The sequence below is a fragment of the Lissotriton vulgaris genome, chromosome 3_1 (assembly GCF_964263255.1).
Source record: "Lissotriton vulgaris chromosome 3_1, aLisVul1.2, whole genome shotgun sequence".
NCBI lineage: Eukaryota > Metazoa > Chordata > Amphibia > Caudata > Salamandridae > Lissotriton > Lissotriton vulgaris.
This window is the reverse complement of record NC_141689.1, coordinates 1,005,878,436-1,005,899,796: the sequence shown is the minus strand read 5'-3', so window position 1 is coordinate 1,005,899,796 and position 21,361 is coordinate 1,005,878,436.

The window sequence follows — 21,361 nt, the reverse complement described above, 5'->3', positions numbered from 1 at the left end:
GAAGCAAGGCACAAGGGTCCCACTTGCAGGTAGTGGTGTCCAGGTAGACAGGGTGATTTCAATCGGAAAAGCGATAAAAAGGAGGAGCATAGACAGGAGGAAAAGAGGGGAGGACATGGGCAAATAATTAGACGAAAGGAAAAAATAGAGAGACAGAAAAGAAGAAAAGAGAGATAGAGAAGGGAGAAAGAACATTTGATGATTACATTACTACATAACTAGAGCAGACTGCTGACTGTCTTTGCAGAATCTTTTAATTTGTGCCTGGAACATTTCTTTCCTCCACCTGACCAAGGCGTATGGCACGCCGAAACGCATTGGTTTACTCAGCTATGCTAACAATACACTTATCAAAGTAAATTACTGGCTGTTATCATCTGTGGAGACGAGTGCACTTATTCTTGCATTTGGCATGCCCGGTTTGCATAAACCATGAGATGTGGCTTCTTTCTTAGACAATTTCAAAGTGCACAAGAGTCCTTTTGCGAAAGGAAGTTGTGAGAAAGTTGACTATTAGTTGGTGTGGATAGTAGTCAACTAAAAGTAATAATGTAATTATTCTTGTTATTTCCAATAAGGGTTTCAGTAATTTAAACCTGAGCTCAACCCCTGGCAGCTATAGAACAGTGCAGACAGGCTTAATGTAAGAAAATGTGTCAAGTACTTAGATGTAACAAAACAGTTTAAAATTTAAAAATGAAACAAAATAAATAGTAACATCTAATTTATAACAATAGAGAATGATTTAATGAACAAAAAGACACCAATCTATTTGCAATATCATGAATGTGAATTTTTTTAACTTAGGTAAAAATAGTGCCAAAAAAGCGTTAAGCTCCAACCACTTAGCGGTATATAAGCATGATTTAGGGCTGATCAGGAGCATGGGTAGTCCACAATCTAGGCTCAAACCAGTCAGAAGTTATACCTTCGGACTTAGTATCTGGAAATAGAAGTCAAAAATCCTCACTGAGGCAAGGCAGTAGGCACCACAATTCTAAATAGCCATCAGGTGAGGTTCCAGTGAAGCCGTTTTTAGAGGGCAGTTCATAGTAGGAGAACGTCTAAACTCCTGCCCAAAGAAGGTCCTTTGCCAGATGGATACTTTTAACACCATCATCCGTTAAAGATTTCTATGTTCAGATGTAGTCACTTCTTTAGAGCTCGAAATCCAGCAGGGTCAAGGTTGAAAGCTGTAGCTAAACAGGGCTCCAAGAGGCTTGACACCTTCTCCACAATGTCGTAATGAAACAGTTTTGCTACTGTGGTAAAGCTAAGAGTGTGAGCAATCTGAATCTTGTGCCAACCCACAATGCAGTTTCATCGGATTGAGTTGGAAAGTTTGTCCAAACCCTCAGAGGTCTCTGGACCCTGCACACTTTGACACAGTTGGAGTACACTTTGACACAACCAATATTCCCAGGACTTCAGGACTTAGGGATCAAAACTCAATCCAGCAGAAACCACCTGCAGGGTCCAGAACAGGTCCAGTTGAAACTGGGCAGCTGGGCTCTTCAGGAGATGGGTGCTTCATAAAGTTTGCTGTGTCCCTGTAACTTAACAAGTCAGCCAACTGACCCTTGAGGTCCACTTCTTTGTCTTGGTTAGATCCAGGTGAGCTCCAGTGGGAGCAGGTCCAGCTTTTCAGGATTCCTCACTGGTCTCAATAGCAGGTGTTGCCTTTCTTCTATCTTCCATAGGTCCAGTAGTGTTTTGAAGGGGTTCCCAAGGGTTCCACATTTATGCCTGGCACTAGCATGTAGGTATGAGTGACTCTTGACATCTCTCTAATTATTGGTGAAAAGTCCCAGGGGTAAGCTTAGCCACTTTTGCACCAGTTGCTTTGTACCACAGCTTTATTTGTAAAACAAAAGAAGCGCCAGGGTCCTTGTCAGGAGGCCACTGCAGCTTGCACCACAAATTACCCCTGTCTGCGCTGGCAATTACAACTACTAAACATGACACTCCTACAAGGGGGACAATTTGGACTATTCCAGGTTTCCCAACACTATAAGAATGGTTTGGACTGCTGCTATTCATCATTTTTAATGTACAAATAATTATTAATAAACTAGTTAAGGGGAATGAAGAGGTGCTGAAGAGCATGGGCTAACCTTCCTCTGACATAATTTTATACAAACCTGTGAGCACAACTCTATTGGATCAATATAAGAACCCTCCTGTTGACCTAAAGAGAGAAGAACCCTTTTGTTTAAAAGAACTCTCACCCACCAGGGGTACCCCTTGGTGTAATGCTTCATCATGGAGTTCCTTCCTGTTCCGTAGCAGAACGGGGCGTGCTACAACCTATGAGATGCATGGGAACACTTTGTTAGAAAAGGAATTAGGTAGTGAGTGGGGTTAGGGTACTCTTTGAAAATAACACCTGGTAGCCGAACAATTTAATCTGGGCTCCAGTTGGTATGATTAAAAATGGGAAGAGCTAGGAAGCCCAGGGGCTGTAGTTACCACTAGGTCCTTTTGGGGTCAACATGTTTCTGCCACTAATGTTCCCAAATGCTTGTAGTTTAGGTCAGGACCTGTTATGCTACCACAATTCACACCTCTCCCATAATCCTGATGTAGCTGGTGAATCTACCCTTCCTACGTAAAGCACACCGAACCACCTACTTGGTGTCCATAAATATATATCTGAAAAAGAAGGAAAACACAGCATAAGGGCTATGCACAGATGTTGAAAGACCATGCTCTCAATTGTTGCTCATGCCATTAGCATTATCACGTAACCGTATCATTACGTTTCCCATCTAAAAACAGGTGGCAATGTAAAAAATATAAGGTTTGTCCTTGTGGGAAAAAACAAATGCTGCTGACTCTGTGGCTTTGTCTGCTCGTGCTGGAGGAGTCTTGTGAATTGGAACCTTGGACACCGCTGGAGACCGGGACTGCGAGGCCCACCAGGTTGTGCGTCTCAACATCCTGCACACCTGCCGCCTCTTCCCGTGTCTCCTCCCCTTCAGCCTGTTCCCTGTATTATAAGGGGCCCTATCACGCGTTAGCGGGACGCGTGTGCAGGACGAAGCCCGGGACGAAGCCCGGACAAAGGGCGGACCCTCTGAGACCCTCCGAGGCCTGTAGAGACTGAGCAGAAAAGGTGACAGTTTACACGGAGCGCACAGCGTGTGTAAGTAAATTAAGTTTGCAAGTATAGGAGGTGCTCAAAGTGAACAAGAGTCTGTCACCAAGACTCTCATGAATAGCCAATGAGTGGCTAACAACCAGTACATAGAATTCACCAAGCACTCAATTATCAAGTCCACGTTCAAAATAGTAAAATGAAAGAGTTTCTTCAGATTTCTTTTTTTATTCCGTCATCCAATGAAAAGAAATTCTTGATACAGCAATACAGCCAACACGTGTTTCGTCTAGTCTGTGTTTGACATTTAGACTTCTTCAGGGCCCAAAAAGGAATGTATTAAGTATTCCTCAAGCCTCGGTATAATCACGTCTTCTCATCTGTCCACAAGCAATGATATATATATCTCTTGTAGCACGTCTTATTATTATCATCATCACATATGTGAAGAATGGGTAGTAACCTCAAACCTCACAAATTTCAAGCAACAGCTATCTGTATGCCGAGTTGATAAATCCAATAATCACTGTCCCATAGTGTAAGTAATCATCCGCTAAAAAAGGTACCTCGTATCAGAAGTATCCGAGAGTATCCGACGTTCCGTATTTCCGCGTGCTACTGTAGAGACTGGACTGGGCCCGTCCCCTTGCTCTTTTATTTTTCTGTCCCCTCTTCCCGTTGTTGCTCTAGTAATACTATTGATCCTCATTGGTACTATTCTGGCCGCTGTTATCCCCTTTGCTCTTCTAGTTCTTTCTACTTAATGTTACTTACTGTTAGGCATTGTTAATTGAAACGGTCTTAATACCAACTCCCTCGTAATTTTTTATATCACTTGTTTTAGTTGACAAATAACATGTCTGCTCGTGAAACCCGAAGCCAGACAGCGGCAAGTGCTAAATCTAAAAAATTAACTGGCACCTTGGATAATTTTATTCTCCGCACCAATTCTTTAATTGACCAGGGAATAATACTCATGGAAAGGAGGGTTTCAATGGACCTTGCCCAAGCTAAAAGGTCCTCATTAGGCAATATAGCCCTAGCACGCTCCCCGACCAAAGCCTTAAATAGCTCTGATCCTCTCCCTATACAGTTAGAAAGCACATTGCAACTAGTTCCCTAACATTACCCCTTGACCCTCCATCTGTGAGTGCACCAATCCCAACTGCCCCTTTGCCTAACAACTTATTATCAATACCAGTTGTAGTCCATCATGAGAATAATCGCTCTCAAAGGGGCAGTTTGGAAGGCGCAGTTCCAAAAACAAACCAAACGACCCACAAGGTAAATATCACCAATCCTGTTCCACACGAGACGTTGGGACATATCGACGGTAAGACAAGTGTAAGTGTCCCTGTCGAAGAAGGGAGGGTCCAATTGGGTAACAATGACAATGTAGGGAGTGATAAGGCCGAACTTGTATCTCATCCCTTACCATTGGGTATCCCAGATGACACAATTTCCAATAGCAGTTTAGTTAGTATTCCAGATGACAGCAGTTGTGACGAATCCTCAGTCGACCAAGAGGATAGGAATGTCTCTTTTTTTAATTTCCTGTCCCACCTTATCAAATCATTACTTCTGCCCTTGGAATCCAGATTACAGAGCATTGAACATCAGCTTGAGGCCATTCTCCTGGCACAAAAACCCAAGGAAGTTAATCTTGCCCCCAATGCCTCTACTATACCACCTTCTGCTCATAATCATGTGCCTATTTCCAAGAAGCATACTACAGGGGATAACCCAACCCCTAAGACCCGCCCACCTAAAATACCAATCCCTTTGAGTAAAAAAGTCTGTACTAACCAGCCAACCACTGTTGCTCCCACCTACACTCAGAGTGGTACTGACCCTAATACCCCAGCCCCTAAATCCCCCTTACCCCATCATGAGAAGTCAAACCTACGCCGGAATATTAGTTTACCACCAGACGCCTGTCCATATGTGATAGTTTTGACAGGCGTCCCTGAACTTGCCCCCACTATTTCTGAACCATTCTGGGCACTTAAAAATAAAATTTGCCATTGGTTAGACAGAAACTATCCTCCACCTCCTGGAATGAACAACAAAATGCTCATGGTGGAGAGAGCCCCCTGGGTAGGTGAGAAAAAGGAAAGCCTAAAGGGAGATTGCGTTGTTGTCACATTTGAGGACCCGCGACTGATGGAATACATTTGTTCTGCTCCCCCATGTGACAACAACACCACGATTACGGCCAAATCCCTGTCATATTTCTATATGCATACGGAGCACCATGACAATAGGTGGAGCTGGCTGAGGTCGTCCAATATGGAGAGAGGGAGGAACAGGAGGGAGAATTTCAACTACCAGATACCCTCCAAGTGGGGTGGGAATGATGAGGAAGGCTGGAATCTAGTTCGAAGGAGAGCAGGGAGACCCATTTTGGGTGATCGACAGCCTAATGGGGATTGGTTGGGCCCTCAGCTTAACTATCTTTTATTCCCCTGTTTTAATCGTTACAGTGGTTTGGAAGGGGTAGTCTGACTTCCAACAGAGTCCCCTGGACGATCTGGAGAGAGAGTGGTGCCTGCTTCCCCGGGGGTACGAGTTAATATTAGTAGGGATGTTTCAACTAATATGGCTACCATCAGCCAAGGCAGAGTAGAAAGGGAATCTATTACACTGATCTCACCAAAGGAACTATTTACAGCCCATACCTCTATTAATATCCTGTCCTGGAACATAGCAGGTCTAAAAAAAACCTTGATAATCCTGATTGGAATGATTTCATAAATACCTTCCACATATGCATGTTCCAAGAAACTTGGTGTCCCCTGCCACAATATAAAAATGGATATTCAACCTTCTATTTCCCTGCAGTTACGACTGGGAAAGGACGCCCCTCTGGAGGTTTACACATCTGGGTAAAGTTAAATTTGAACTGTGTCATCACTACCCATAATACAAACTCAAATGACATTCTGCATATCTCTATAAAAAGCCCATCCGGAAACATTATATTAGATCTCTTCTGTGTATACGCAAGAGGCTTACCAGGTGGCCAAATTTCACCTATATTAGAGCTGCTAGATAGAAGGTTATCTTCCCTTCCTTTGAGATCTGAAATACTAGTGGGGGGGGGGGGGGGACTTTAACTGTACTTTTGAGCCACTGGACGATGAAGATTCAATGGGTTTAAATAACGAGGATAGGAGCCAGATTATACCACCACTAGCCCTCACCCCCATCAAGAAATGGACTGCGAGAGCAATTCAGTTAAATGCTCTGGTTTTGGAACACAACCTATGGCCTCTGAATGGGTGAACTGTCTCCGACTGCGATGGAGCAATGACCTTTAATAGGTTAGGTTGCCCATCTCGGATTGATTATATCCTTCTGGACATTCAGTCATGGGTTAATCTAGTGGATATGAAGGTCAGACAAAGATCAGATAGTGACCACAACCCCCTATGTATGGTAATCCATTGGGAAAACGGGATCAGTAAAAGGGGTATTCCAGAGATGACCACTAAAGAAGTTTTTCCCTCAAACTGCAATCGTAGGCTTAAGTGGAACGCAGTTAGGTGTGAAGAAGGGAAACTCGATAGTATTAAAGAGCTAGTTATGGCCGAATCTCGTGGCTTGGCATCTGTTGCTTTAGTGGCCCCTCACCCTTCGGGGTCAAATCTACCAGCTGTGTATAAGAACTTAACAGAGAAAATAGGAAAGGTCTTTACTAAAAAATCTAAGGGGACGTTATCGACACAACACAAACCAAACAAGGGCAACCTCTGGTACACAGCTAACTGTAGGAGGAAGAGGAAAGCTATTTTTTGGCTATAAAAAGCAAGGACCCCTTAGCAGTGAGAAGTGCTAGACAAGACTATCATAAAAGCATAGCAACAGCCAAAAAGGACTGGGAGGAGGAGCATTGGCAGGAGCTCAAGCATGCTGCCTATGGGAAAAACTCCACTCTTTTTTGGAAATTGATTAACACTCTTGATAGAAGAGGGGCAGAGCAGATTTTAAACCACATAACTGAGCACCAATGGCATTCCCACTTTTCAAAACTGTACTGTGAGGACAGTGTGGAGGGCCAGCCAAAGTCTCCAGCCATGGTTACTGTGAGTGAGATTAGCATAGAGCATGGTATTAATGAAGAGTTTTTCTCACCTCGTGAAGTTCAAGACGCCATCCTTAAAATAATCCCGGGAAAGGCGCCTGGCCCTGATGGCCTCCCGGGGGACCTACTGTTGTATGATCCCAAATTATGGGCAGATCTCATAGCTATGATAATGAATCTAATCCAGTCCGGCCACCCAGTACCCGAATCCTGGAAAGGTGCAGAGGTCATTACCATATTTAAAATAGGTGATAGAGAGGACCCTGCCAACTACAGACCAATTAGTTTAATTGATACCATCCAAAAAGTAGTTGGCAGGGTCATCATAAACCGGACAGAGATGTGGTTAATGGGAAACGATATCCTGACCCATTTCCAGGCCGGGTTTAGGCGCAACGTAGGCGCCATGGACCAGGTCTTTCGGTTCTGTGCGGTCTACTGGAAGTCAGTGTCTATTGCCAGGGGTAGTTTATACCTGGCTTTCATAGAGCTGAAAACGGCTTTCGACGTTATCCCACGTGCTAAACTTTGGGAGGTCCTCTCGGATATGGGGTTCCCTAGTTATTTGTTACAGTTCATAATTAAACTTTATGAAGGAAATTATGCAAGGATCCGATGGGGGGACCAGGGGCAATTAACTAGGAGGATCCCTGTCAGCAGAGGGGTGCGGCAAGGTTGTGTGATGGCCCGACCCTGTTCTCCCTTTTTATAAATGGGGTGGTGGATCACTTGAGAGAGGACCCAGCGAACGCCCCTGTCCATGCTGGGGAGAAAACACCCACACTCCTCTTTGCTGACGACACCCTCCTGTTGTCCAAAACCCCCAAAGGCCTGCAAAAACTCCTTGATCGTTTTAATGTTTTTTGTAAAGACCGTGGGTTAACGGTAAACACTGCAAAAACGAAGTTGATGGTCATGTCCGTAAAAAGAAATCATAGGAAGGTCTATCTCTCTCTGAATGGGTCCCCTCTAGAGGTAGTGGATGAATTTGTTTATCTTGGGGTTAGAATCGGAAATAAAATGAACTGGGAATCCCATTTGTGCAAAATGGTTTTAAATCTTAAAAGGGTCTCTGGTGCTATCCTAAAGAATCAACGTCTTTCAATCAGCAGACCTATAGCCCCTGCCCTAGCAGTCTATGAGGGGAAGGCGTTAGCTTCTGCGGTTTATGGATCCGAATTATGGGGCACCGAGAACATTAAAGCACTGGTGGTGGCAGAGAATAAGTTTATGAAAGACTTAGTCTCGCTCCCTCTCTCGACCTCTTTGAAACCATTATTTGCTGATATGGGCAAAAGATCAATTTCTGAAATAGTCCAACTCCGACCACTACTATTCTGGGTGCGCCTTAGAAGGACCCCGGAATTAGCAAAATATGCTTTAGTGCTGGACGAGCTATTTAGCCTGAATGCTTCAAATAAAATAAAGTAGCTAAATAATCTAAAGAAGCTTGTGGTATCCCTAGGATTGAGCGACTCATGGGCCTCCCAATCCCCCCGACCAAAACAAACAGTTAAAAACTATATTGGGAGTGGGTAGAGGCCAGGGTATGGAGAAATGTTTTGAACACAAGCTTCTTGTAAAGTTAGAACCATTCTTGGATTTCATTCAGACCCCTCGAGACAGAACCTTATTTCTGAAACTTAGATACGGCATTCTCCCTCTTAAAAATGTCATGGCAGGGTGGAAAGACAGGAGGGAGGACTTGAAATGCAAAGCATATAAACAGACCAGAGATAAATGGTTGAAGCCAGTCTGTAGAAAGCTAGGAGTCAGGGACTATAGATCAGCCCTTCGCATTATTCTTACCAACACTACTTGCATGTATATTGTTTGCGGGGTTGCTAAGTCTTTGGCCAGCGCCTGAATTATCCAGTCAAGGTTATTGTCTCACTCGTGCACAGATTATGATCCAGTATGAATTTTAATTATGATATTTCCCCTTTATTTTTAATCGTTTGTAATGATGCAATGCTTTTAGGAGGAACTGTAATACTCGAAATGTTTTGTATGTATTTTTATGTTTGTACTTTTATGATACATGTATCGAATAAAGTATTACAATAACGAAAAAACAAATGCAAACGTGGGCACATCTAGGCCTCATATGGGATGACAACAAGGATCGTGCACTCTGGACCCCGCACTCAAACACAAGTAGTTGGTACATACATGTTAAGGCACTTAATAGTGCTCCATAGGTTCGTGGAGGGGATGCATGCCTGTTGTCACACACTATATTGAGAAAGGAAAAAGAGAGTAAAGAATTAAGCATCAGGGTCCTCTTGTGAATTAAAGTCTCCACCTTACAAGTGGCTATGCTGTACTTGTGACTCCAAGGTCCCCGCCTGGCCTGCTTGCCTAAAGTACTTCAGTGCCTGCATCTTGAAGCAACGGAGTAGCCGGAGAGGTTTAAATATGCTTCGTTCTGACAGCTGCATCTCTTAATTAAGCACACCTCACTTTTCTCCCATGCCTCGAGGCCTTTAGAGGGGAAGACTAGAGCGCATATGAAAAAAATGGCTACCGATTGTGGCACTACATCCTCATTTATGCAACTTCATAATTATTACATTGAAACAAGTGCTTGGTGGGATTCCTATGTGGGATAATCTGTCACAATATATGCTTATAAGAAGAAACACCCACGGTTTCTGAATAGGGCCAAATTACCATAAGTTAAAAAACAAGTCATTAAATCAATATTAAAAGCAGATGTTAAAAACTGACCATGCATACTAATACTAGAGAATGGCTGAAGGATGCGTTATCAATGAGTAAACTGTCCCCGTGGAATAGTGTCATTCATTCCTGGAATATGTGTTGAAAGTCTGAAAACCCAACCCTACTCCTTCTCAAGCAGGATTCTATCACAGTTAACAGGGTTTGGTAGGTGTTCTAATACCACACTACAGTCAGTCAATTTGTGACACTTTTCAATGTAATGTCTTGACATCTTAAGTTTCTTCTGTGTTCCCATATTCTGGTATTGATTTTACGACTTGTCATTACAATATATCCTAGTTTGCACAGACAGGTTATAATATAGAGCACCTGGTGAGTTGTTTATGGATACTTGACAGCCCACATCTGTGGTAGTTTTCTTCCCCATGTGGGAAGTAGCTGAGGTGTTTATCCTCAAGTAAATCTGAAAGTACTGCAGTAGATAGAGAAGACCTCATCTGTTCTACATAGTAAGTTGTGACGAGTATTTGGATCAAATTCTCAGAATTACCAATATGGCAGAATGTAGAAAGGATCTTAGCATCTTTGCCCCCATTTTTTAGTGTTGTCAGTTCTTAACAAACATCAAATACCAAGGACTAGGAGAATCTAAGTGATCTGAAGCTATCTCAGATTAAAACTTTGCTTCATGTTACCATAATGACGGGCTACTGGAGAGAGAATGCAGCCCTCAATGGGCTGATAGTGAGAAACAAACCATATTTTTTCCAGAACGCTCCTTCATTTAAGAAAGATTGGTTACTGATTTCATGAACCTGTACTGGGGATTGGCTGATTTTAATCATTAAGACAGCAACGTGTCTGTTGGATGAGCTACTGGGAGAAATGCAAACTATTGAGGTAAGAATCTCTTTGTATCTCAGTTTGACATTTCAAACTGCCTTCCACTTTCAGTTTACCAGGTCATTGAATTGATTGATTGAATTGGGTGCTCTGTTTTATTCTCACTTTCAAAAACAGTGATGATACATTGTGTTATATTTCTGACTAGCAGCCCGTCCCGACCTTGTCCAGGAGCAGCATGCTTCCCCAACCCCCGCCCACCCCGACATTGTCCAGCAGTCCAGGCCCCCGCCCGGCCCGTCCCCCGCCTGCCACGACCCCCGCCTGCCCTGACCCCCGCCTGCCCCGACATGGGTCCCCTTACCTCAGCCACCGCTCCTCCCGCCTGTCCGCTGCTGATATACTGCTTTAAATATGTCTGTTCTTGTTTGCGGAGGTGTACAGCTGACCAATCCGTTCTACAGAGTGTACATTGGCTGGGAAAGCTTACATCATAGCTAATCTTTTTGGCCTAGAGGTGTGTTAATGATTGCTGTTTCACCATAAAAACACAGGATCATTCTCTTTTCTCCTGCAGCCCGTCCCCCGCCTACCCCGACATGGGTCCCCTTACCTTAGCCGCCGCTCCTCCCGCCTGTCCGCTGCTCGCACCGCCACTGGCCTGTCCGCTGCTCCTCACGTCACCGCTCCTCCCCCGCGCCATGTCCGCCACTCCCTTAACTCAGCCGACGCTCCTCCAGCCTGTCCGCTGCTCGCACCACCGCTGGCCTGTCCGCTGCTCCTCATGTCACTGTTCCTCACCCACGCCATGTCCGCCGCTCCTCGTCGCGCTCCAGGACGCCGCTCCTCCCCGCGCTCCTGACGTGAGCACACACGTCGCGGCCGGCGCTATTTCGGAGAGACTACTTTTTTTTTACTGTACATTTTTTAAATAACTTTTTTTTTATTTATATAGCCTATAACCATCTACACACCCTGATGATTCCAACGGTGCATCGGGTGTGTGGATTGGCGCTGTGGTTCCCGAGTTTACCCGCTTCAAAGGCTGAAAGTTCTTCCTTTATTATAGTAGTATAGATATGCCTAGCTGAGGGGAAGACAGAGCCAGAAAATTAATTTCCAATTTGAGTAGTCATAAACCTCATTCCTCACAATCTTCCCATACTTTTGGCATTTTCAATATCATTTGAAGACTATGTTTATATTTCGTACTCAATTTTGAAAAGGATAATTTTGGTGATAGTAGCAACTTCAAAACATGTAATGTAGATGACTGTGTTGTCTTTTACTGTGGTTGTTGTGTTGCACTCTCTTTTGACTGTTTTGTTGCGTTGAGCCCTGTTATGTTTGAATTTTGTTATTATATTGCTTTGCATATGTTGTTGTTTTATGTTCTTTCACTGACTTTAGCGATGGCAATTAATGTTACTACATTTCCAGGTGAAAACAGCACATGTCATGAAAGTTTCCTGGTCTAAGGTGGTAAAATAGTGCTTCTCTAACTCTTCAATTATGTGCTTCACCAATGAGTCCACGCTTGTGGCAGAGACCATGTTTTAAATTACCAATTTCAATGCCTACTTTATGATACAGCCTGTTGTGTGGTAACAGCAGTCAGTGCAGCTCCAGAAATAGAGAATATCCTCACAGAGGGCCCGATTCACAGAATGAACTTAAGACTCAATCCTAAACTTACTACTGTTTTGGTATTCACAGATTGCATTTACTACTTTTGGTATTCACAGAATGAACTTACTACTTTTGGCATTCACAGACTGCACTTACTACTTTTGGTATTCACAGAATGAACTTACTCATTTCGGTATTCACAGAAGTTAGGACTCCTAACTTTAGGACTCCTAAATGCCTTCTGTGAATACCGAAAGTCTTAAAATTAGGATTTTTCTCAATTTAGTAGTAGTAAAGTTAGGACTCCTAACTTTAGGACTCCTAAATGCCTTCTGTGAATACCGAAAGTCTTAAAATTACGATTTTTCTCAATTTAGTAGTAGTAAAGTTAGGACTACTAACTTTAGGACGCCTAAATGCCTTCTGTGAATACCAAAAGTCTTAAAATTAGGATTTGTCTCAATTTAGTAGTAGTAATTTTAAGACTTTCGGTATTCACAGAAGGCATTTAGGAGTCCTAAAGTTAGGAGTCCTAACTTCTGTGAATACCAAAATGAGTAAGTTCATTCTGTGAATACCAAAAGTAGTAAGTGCAATCTGTGAATACCAAAACAGTAGTAAGTGTAGGATTGAGTCTTAAGTTCATTCTGTGAATCGGGCCCAGAATCTTTCAGGTTAAACTGCAAGTGACTGAAAGCAGTGGGAGAGATCAAGAGAGAAAGCGCACACTGCAAGCATGAGGAGTTAAAGTGTATTGAGAAAGAAGCATTAGTACACATGAAATAGCAGAGTAACATTACATAATGCCAGGCGCCAAATTGGAGGCTGAAAAATGATGCTGGTGGCGTTAAGGAATAGATCGACATAAGCAATAAACGTGAAGCAAAAAAATTAAGAAAACCAAAGAAGAGATTAAATAAAGTTATTAACTTATTTATTAATTCATTAATTTAGAAGTTTAAAAAATGCTACATGTCATTGACGTCACTACAGTAGCACTAAATCGAAAACATGACAACGAGAAAGTTCTGAGGACATGGGAGTTACAATCCAGCAGGGTGATATTGATTGTCCTAGATTTGTCTAGATCTGATATTTTCTGGTTGCTCAATTGAAGATTAATGACTTAAAAGAAAGCCTGTTCGTAAACATTTTCCTGAACTGAAGGTAGAAGGATTCTTTTTAAAGGTGGAAGTTAATTCTTCTCCATAGGTTTGGACCCTAATAGCTAAGGGTATTTTTCAATCAGATCGGTTGCGTGGATCACATAGTTCTGGCTTAAGCAGTGCCATTCAATTTCTTGAGGGAAGTTAGGTGATTTGACTCAGTAAGCCTTTTGCAAAACACAGTGTTTATGGAATTTGATCCTGCCCTTAACACAAAACCAATGGAGAGCATGAAAGGCTGGTTTGATGTGTTAAAAAATCTGTGTGTCCAGGAACATTCTAACTTCCAGATTATGCGCTAATTGTCAAAAATAGATTTTCTTGGGGAGCCAACATCAAGGTTAGGCAAACTCTGGGACCTAGGCCCTAGGTCACTGATTGATCGGCCACAGGTGGGGTGGCACGTAGCCGGCAGACAAACACGCAACCCGGAAACCTTCGATCAATCCTACAGATAGGTGCAGCGACACTACAATGGTCCAGTCAGATTGGCCCCAATAAAGCAAACATGGCTGGAGTTGTATGCATGCTCCCAAAGCACCATAAAATCAGATGCCATGTGAGTTAGGAACATATAGCTGATCGGGACACAGCACACGCAGTGATGATGCACTCCACATACCAGACATCTTACACGTTACCCACTGGCCACATTGTCTCTATGAAAAGTCGAGGTCCACCTGTACTCTCCATTAGACAATTAATTTTTCACTTCAACGGTAGCAACTTACATTCCTTACCATACATGGATCACCGGAAATTCCTCATTACCTACGATGAACTGTATAAAAATAGACCGCAGACTGATTGTAAATTGAGACAGTCCTCAGACCCTGCGCCTGTAACTGTTCTCCTGGATGCTCTGTTTAATTAAACAAACTGTTGCTGTTTTGCCAAGAGCCTCTTGTCTCTTGTTTTTGCAAAGTATTTCATGTTCAAGCCACCAAAGCTAAGACAACCGAATTTAAAATATAACCACAGAAAGGCGTTAAAAACTTGGCTTTTCTTGCCCTAACCTATTTTCTTTTCTGGCAATTTCCTCATCTGCAGTGCCTAGACGCCTTCGGGCATTTGAGCGCTATATACATGTTAAATTCATTTATTCATTCACTGAACAACAGGAAACAGAAAAAGAAACTCCAAAACAGAAACTGGGCTCAGGGAAAAGCAGGAATAGAATCAGGGTAAGGAACAGAACTTGAATACTCAGAGCTGAAATTCATAGTCATGGCTTGGAAAGATCTACACTCAAACAAGGCTAGACAGAAATATGTAGACGAGCAAGAACACAGAAACAAGGCAAGGAGCATGCTTATAACATGGCAGCTCAAGAAGAGTGCAGACAGAAGCCTATAATCAATGGCTAGCACAGAAATAGAGCTGCTGGAAAGCAAGGAACAGAAATAAATACCTCAAATAGCCAAAAACAGGAAAATGGGTGCAGGAAATAGGGAAACAGAACCAAAGAACATGCCTGTAATAACAGCAGCAGGAACACAAGAGAGCCCAGGAGGACTCAACATAAGTTAGTTGCAAGCTGCTGTGCTCACCGGGCTGAAATAGTGGGCGGCTCAGGGGAGGGGTACAGGTGCAGGTAGAAAGTGAGGTGTGAGGACTTAACGTCTCAGTGAATGTTGGGAAGACCAGGGGAACCAGGAGACACAAGAGAGGGAATAGTAAAACCTGGAACAGTAGAGTGTGTATTGGAACAAATATAGAGAAGAGTCCAGAATGCAAATATAAAGGGGTCAGAATAACCGTAGGATGCAGAAACAAATCTAGTGAACACATAACCACCATCAGGACATGATCTAGGCATGGTCTAAAGACAGAGGGACCAACAAGGACCATAATGCATCTGGGAACAGAAACCTGGACAAAGAAGTGAAGCAGAAGTAAGTATGGTAGCTGCTGATTAACCCTAAGGGGAGTTCGCAGACTGAACTACGCAAAGTGCAAAAAAAAACTCCACAGCGGAGTGTAACATCTAAGATGGATGCCAGAAAACAAAATGGAGTCTGGCCGTACTTTGAAGTGTGAGCGGAAAAACCATACTAAAGACACAATAACATGTCTTCAGCGAATGCTTAACATTATCGCTGCTTTATTTACAACAGACGACCCTTTCAGCATTTGCTGAAGACATTCGGTTTTCTTGGGTAATCTAAATACTCATCGTTTATATCGATGCTCATCATATCCGCTATCTCTCCAGTTATCGTTTTCTTATGGGCAGCATCTGCAACAGCTTGTTTATTAGGCACACAAAGGGAAACACACAACGAGCATATCATAGGCCTACATTGAATGCATACACAGCAGGTGAATAATATGCCAACAATTATACATAATCCAGTGAGGACTTTCCAGCCCCATTTAGAAATCAAGGTCCAGAACCACCCAGAGAAAGTCCAAGACCCATTTTCTTGATGTATATCAGCTGCAATTGTGTGCAATTTGTTAATAGCTTTGTACACAGAAGGAGTATGGTCAGGGATGAACACACAACAGCTACTTCTGATAATTCTGCAAGCTCCGCCCCTATCTGGTAACATAACGTCGAGAACCATTCGGTTCTGTAACGCAACAATTCTAGTAATTTGTAGCTCTTCAGTAAGATTCCCAAGAGCTGCAGCAGTTTGATTAGTAACAGCTTCTACTACTCTCGTCAATCGCTGTATTTTTCTGCTATTCAGAGCAGGTCCCACAAAGAAAAACAATCCCAAATTAAAGACTATATATTGTTGCAGACTAGTGTCCGTCTGATCGACATCGTCTATTGATAAAGTCTGTTTGAATCTGTTCACAGTTACATTATTCAATAATTTCAAGTCTTTATGATATGAAGCAGGTGCCAAGAATACAGGTGGCAATAGGAACGATACATAACATACTCCAGACCAACCGGCTGGTAATCAATACTAGGCCTTATTCCCACATACAAAATAGGTATTATGTGAAGCAAGAAAAGTACTGTTATTCAGGCCGTCAATGTTCAATATAACAATACAATCGCTAACACCTACAGGAATGTGACCTACACTCTGTACACATAAATCAGCTTGCGCTTGGGCCACTGAAATCACAAACTTTTCTTGCCCAACAGTGTCTCTAGTGTTCGTGAAGATATAAGGGGTTGATTCATTGTCCGGTCGATATTCTTCCCATTCCCATATAGTTCCGTTGGCTTGTGGATAGCCATCTTTGTCCTGATGACATTCCTTGTTCAATTTGAAAATCAGTCGTCCTACTGTAGGTTTTCTTGAGGCAAAAAGCAAAGTATACCACGCTCTACAAGAACCGTTATGAGAAAAGGGAAGTGGTATAAATGGTGTTCCCCCTTTCTTTTGGTGCGCTGGCATCATCCCACATACCCAGCAGTCTGTGGCATTTGTAGCAACGTGGGTATGATGCAACATCTGAATGAAGGTATTATTAAATATGACTGTCGATGTTTCAACTCTTGATATGGGAATGTATAGAAAAAGTGCTCATCAGAGACTGGAGTAGAAACAACATACAGTTCACGGGCAGGAGCTTTCTCCTCAACAAACCACATGACTGTAGCAATGACTGCTATAACGAATATGAACCCTACAGAACCAAGAATCTTCTTCTTATCCATTTCGAACAAAATATACACAGTATCTTCCTGAAACTAAAGTGTTGTCAGAACTCTTACCCCTGAGGTAGCCGTTGTTTTCTTCACCATCGGGCCAAGACGGGTGTCACTACTCTAATGCATGGCTGATCCCCCCCCTTGCCTCATTGGCTCTCCGTTTCACAAACCTAGGGACCGTTCTGACAACTTCTCATACAATTGCAGATTCTTTCCTTGGTCGTAGATTGTATCTTCTCGATGCAGGCGTTGTTTGGTCTGGGAAGAACTCCTCAGAATCGTCAGGTACCACAGCACGGCCTCTCTCCGTAGTCAGGATGTCTCGATGGTCAGTCAGCACAGCAGGTTCCACCAAATCAGGTTGCACTTTCCGGCAGTGAACGGAATGTATCCAGTTCCTGCGATTCGTCACTCGTACTGCTGTTCTCGTGGCTAGGAGGACTTGTTCAGGGCCACACCATCTCGGCTCCAGACTGCTCGACCTCTCGAATGATTTTATTAGGACAAAATCACCAGGCCGGAGATTGTGACCTTCTCCTGTGGACCGATCAGGGAGTGCTTCTCAAACCTGTTGATGAATGGAAACCAAACTATCAGTTAATTGTGCCAAATAGTCATTCATTAAAACACAAGGTACATCATACACTGAACTTGGTTTGGGCACCCCCCATATATTCATGGGGCGCCCGAAAACTATCTCGTAGGGCGTTAAACCCGTTCGAGAGTGTGGTACCGATCTGATAGACAACAACGCCAAAGGCAGAGCATCTGGCCAAGTCAGAGAAGTGGAAGCCTGAATCTTCGCTATCTTCAATTTAAGCGTGCCATTGTACTTTTCTACCAATCCAGCTGATTGAGGGTGGGATACTGCGTGAAACTTCTGCACAATGCCTAATCCCTTTAGGACATACTTAATAACGTCCGCCACAAAATGGGGCCCGTTATCACTCCACAGCAATCTACAAACACCGAAAGGAGGGAAAAATTCCTTCAACAGCACCTTAGCAGTAGTCATGGCAGTATTGTCCTTGGTAGGGTATGCTTCAATCCATTTACTGAATGCACAAACCACAACCAGGACGTACTTCAGATTATTACAGCGTTCCAGCTGAATATAATCCATTTGTAATACTTCAAAAGGTGCAGTAGGTGTTGCAAATCCTCCTGCTGGAGTTCGTGTCCCTTTTCCTGGATTGTATTTAAGGCAAATCATGCAGGTCTGCACTACTCTCTTAGCCGTGCTAGCACTCTCTGGATGCTCCCATACTTGCGTAAGCAATTTTACAATTGCCGAAGCTCCAACATGTGCTAGCCCATGTGCCATCTGAACCATAGGTTGTAAGAAGGCTGTGGGTAACTTCCACTTATCCATCTGCTCATTCCTCCAACAACCCTCATCGTCCAATTCTCCATATTTGGACCATTGCTCTCGTTCTTTCTCAGTAGCAGTTTTTTGTATTTCTAATACTTCTCCCCTAGCATCGTGCCACCGCTCAGCTTGTGACTTCACGACATGCATTGAAGTAGAGCTAGGCTGCATCACAGTTTCACGTGCCACTTCTTAGGGAGTGTCAATGCAGTCAAGAGGTTTTGTACTAATTCTCCATACATTATTTGAGTTCCGTGTGATGTCAAAAAGCCCCGTTCCTTCCAGAGCAGGCCAAAATCGTGCGCTACTCCGAAAGCATAACTGCTGTCTGTGTAGACATTCACACATAATCCTGCACTAAGCTCACAAGCTCGTGTCAATGCTATCAGTTCTGCTGCCTGAGCTGATTTATGTGGTATGCGTGCTGTCTCCACTATCGTGTATAATGTGGTAATTGCATATGCTGCGGAAGTAGTTCCGTCTGGTAACTTTAAACAGGACCCATCCACCCACAGCTCTCCATCCACATCTGTAAAGGGCGTGTCTTGTAAATCAATACGACCCTTTGTCTGTTCCTCGGTCACAAAGACAGAGTCATGTGTCTTTTGCCCCTAAGGCTGAGTTGCTGGGAAGGGTAACAACGTGGCTGGATTCAATGTTGAACATCTCTTCAATGTAATGTGAGGAGCCAATAATGTCAGCTCGTATCCTGTCAGACGAGCACTAGTTAAATGCTGCATCTTTGTCTGATTCAAAAGGGCATCAACAGCATGGGGAACCAACACCAACAGCTTATGAGATATGACTATCCCTTCACTCTGACGTATTGACACAGCTGTCGCCGCAACTGAGCGAAAACACCCAGGCAACGCTCGGGCAACAGGATCAAGTACTGCCGAGAAGTATGCACAAGGGCGCTGTTTATCGCCGTGCATATGCACTAACACTGATAACGCGCATCCATCTCTCTCATGTACATACAATGTAAAAAGTTTTGTGTAGTCAGGGGTGCCTAGTACTGGTGCTGAACAAAGGGCCTGACGTAATTGGTGAAAAGCATTCTCACATTCATCCGTCCATGGAAGGGGAACTGGGGTATCTTTTGTCAACAAGCCTAACAATGGTTTAACTATGTAGGAAAACCCCAATATCCACTGTCTACAAAAGGATGTAAGGCCTAGAAAGGCTCGAACTTCTTTCTGCGTAGTCGGTACTGGTGTATCTAAAATAGCTTGGATACGATCTGGTGTGAGTGCACGCCCCTCCTTAGACAAAAGGTGACCTAAGTAGGTTACCTTTGGTCTACAATATTGCAGCTTCTTTTTCGATACTTTGTGGTTATGAGATGCCAAAAAGGTAAGCAAAGACAAGGTGCACTGTTCACATTGCTCAGGGGTGTCGGCGGCCAACAAGATGTCATCGACATATTGTATGAGCGCCACACCGTCTGGTAAAACAAAAGAATCTAATTGTCGCTTCAATGCCTGACTGTAAATGCTAGGGCTCTCAGTATAGCCTTGAGGAATCCTACAAAATCTGTATGATCTATTATTCAACGTGAAAACGAAAAGGTATCGGCTATCAGGATGAATAGGGATCGAAAAGGAGGCATTCTTCAAGTCTATAACAGAAAACGTTGTTGCAGTTGGTGGGACCAAAGTAAGGAGTGTCGTAATATCAGAAACCACAGGGTATTGAGGTATGACTATCTTATTAACCTCCCTTAAATCAATAATAAATCGATAAATCCTGGTATCAGTGTCTTTCTTCAAAATCGGTAGGATAGGACTGTTGCACACATTATATGGAACTTCTTCAACCACCCCAACTTTAATCAAATCCTGAACTATCTGTATGAGTGCCTCCTCCCCCTCCTGTGATATCCGATACTGAGGCAGGCGTGGCAGCACAGCTCCCTCCTTTACACTGATGTGCACCGGAGGGATGATCATCTGTCCCACGTCGGTATCGGACGTGGCCCACAAAGAGTCAGGCAAAGAGGCCAGTGAAGCCTCTATGGATATCATATACACCCTCTCCCTTGACGGATAATTATCATTTAAAATAACACATACTCCCTCAGGGGAGCACCGTATTGTGGGCCGAAAATATTTAAGCATATCCAGGCCAACGATATTATCAGGAGTGTTTGGGGAAAGCAGAAATGGGCATGATGCAGCAAACTGATCTACAGAGAGTGCAAGAGGTTGTGACAGTGGGCTAACAGAAGGCGTTCCATCGAACCCTATTGACGTAATCGTTGAGCCAGACAGGGGAGCCCTTGGAACCAATTTTCTGGACAAAGCGCTACGAGTAGCTCCTGTGTCAACCAGGAACCTATCAGTAGAGCCCAAAACATGTGCTGTAACATAAGGACCCATCTGATCTACTGGCACTTCAACTGGTTCCTTACCCCATCCTACGCAATCCTATGCATACTGTGAATCGTGGTGTTCGGGAAGCGCATAATCAGACATTTGATACTGATTCCGTAGATCGAAAACATTGGACCCATCTCGGAGTCGTGCATTAGAATCAAATCTAGCTCGGTCATTCATGTTGTTTCTAGGGCCTGAAAAGTTTCCTCTACCCCTCATAGACCCCCGCCCACGCTCCTGTCGCTGAGCACGCAACAGCGGACACTCATTCGCCCAATGACCTTTCTGCCGACAATTTGCACATTGATCCCGGGCCAAATCAGTACGACCCAAAGGAGAGTTAGCAAAATTCCTGCCGCCTCGATCATTACCTCTACGAGGCGGTCCATATACTTGCGCTAGCATAACCTTCGTTTTCAAATCTTTAGATTTCTTTTCCTCACTACCCTTTGCTTCTAATTCCTGACATTCGTAATACTGAGCCATCGTCA